This window comes from Myotis yumanensis, unplaced genomic scaffold (assembly GCF_028538775.1).
Source record: "Myotis yumanensis isolate MYYU_CA2020_CCGP unplaced genomic scaffold, mMyoYum1.0.hap1 SCAF_23, whole genome shotgun sequence".
Taxonomy (NCBI): domain Eukaryota; kingdom Metazoa; phylum Chordata; class Mammalia; order Chiroptera; family Vespertilionidae; genus Myotis; species Myotis yumanensis.
The window spans coordinates 10,863,025-10,864,242 of record NW_027223774.1 but is presented as its reverse complement, the minus strand read 5'-3'; positions in this window follow the sequence as shown (position 1 = coordinate 10,864,242).

The following is a 1,218-nucleotide window of genomic DNA, read 5'->3' as shown; positions in this document are numbered from 1 at the left end:
CGCTCTATCCACTGAGCCAAACCGGTTAGGGCAGTGATGGCGAACCTATGACATGCGTGTCACAGGTGACACATGAACTCATTTTTTGCGTTGATTTTTCTTTGTTAAATGGCATCTAAATATATAAAATAAATATCAAAAATATAAATCTTTGTTTTACTGCGGTTGCAAATATCAAAAAAATTTCTATATGTGACACGGCCCCAGAGTTAAGTTAGGGTTTTTTCAAAATGCTGACACGCCGAGCTGAAAAGGTTCGCCATCACTGGTTCAGGGCATGGGCTCTAAGCTTTTTGGCGCAGGGGCCCTAGGAGGAGAGAGAGAGAGATGGTCTCAAATGGGGAAACCACGGCCCAGAGAGGGGCCGCGTGGAACCCGGGCAGGCATCTCTTCCCTCTGGCTTCCTCCCTCCTTGGGCGGGAGGGAGGTTCCTGATCTCTGCTCCCCTGGCTGCCCTGCAGGAGCCCCAGCCTCGGTACCCGGAGTGCAGACCAATGAGGACCTCAGGGCCGAGGGCCGAGGGCCGGATCATTTCCTTCCTCCCTATCTGCACCTCCCTCAGGGCCATAAAAACCACAGGCCTCGGGCAGGAGGGCCCCGGTCCGCGGAGAACTAGGGAGACCGAATATGGTGAGTCTAGAAGCGGGGTGGGTGCCGGGGCCTTTGCTCTCTCTTTCTGGCACCCCCTCTTCAACTCCCTTCCCCTTCTCCCCCCGCCCCACTCTCCCTGCGGCCCTGCCGCCCATGTCTCCACTTTGTAAAGGACTCTTCCACCGGAGCTGGAAAAACCATCAGGAAGGACTGGCACCCACATGGGATTGCTACCTCTCAGGGCAGAGAGGGTAGACGGATATTCTCTGAGTCCTGTTCAATGTTCTCTAAACTGTCTCTTAGCTGCACTGTTGGTGGAAATACCAGGACCAGTTTATGTTGGTGCTTTTGGGAAAAATGATCTGTGTTGCTGGGGGTGGGGGGGGGATTAAGTTGGGGGGGTTATTTTCTAATTTTTTTGGTACATTTGGAACAGTGATCATAAAAGAGCCCCCCTTCTGCGCCTTTGGCGACACTTCACAGGCTGGGCCCCTCTCAAGCTCCTCCTGTTCACAGCCTGTCCTGCAAAATCCCGGGCTGTATTTTAACTTGGAGCAAGAATAGAGTTTAGCCCTGACCGGTTTGGCTCAGCGGATAGAGCGTCGGCCTGCGGACTGAAGGGTCCCG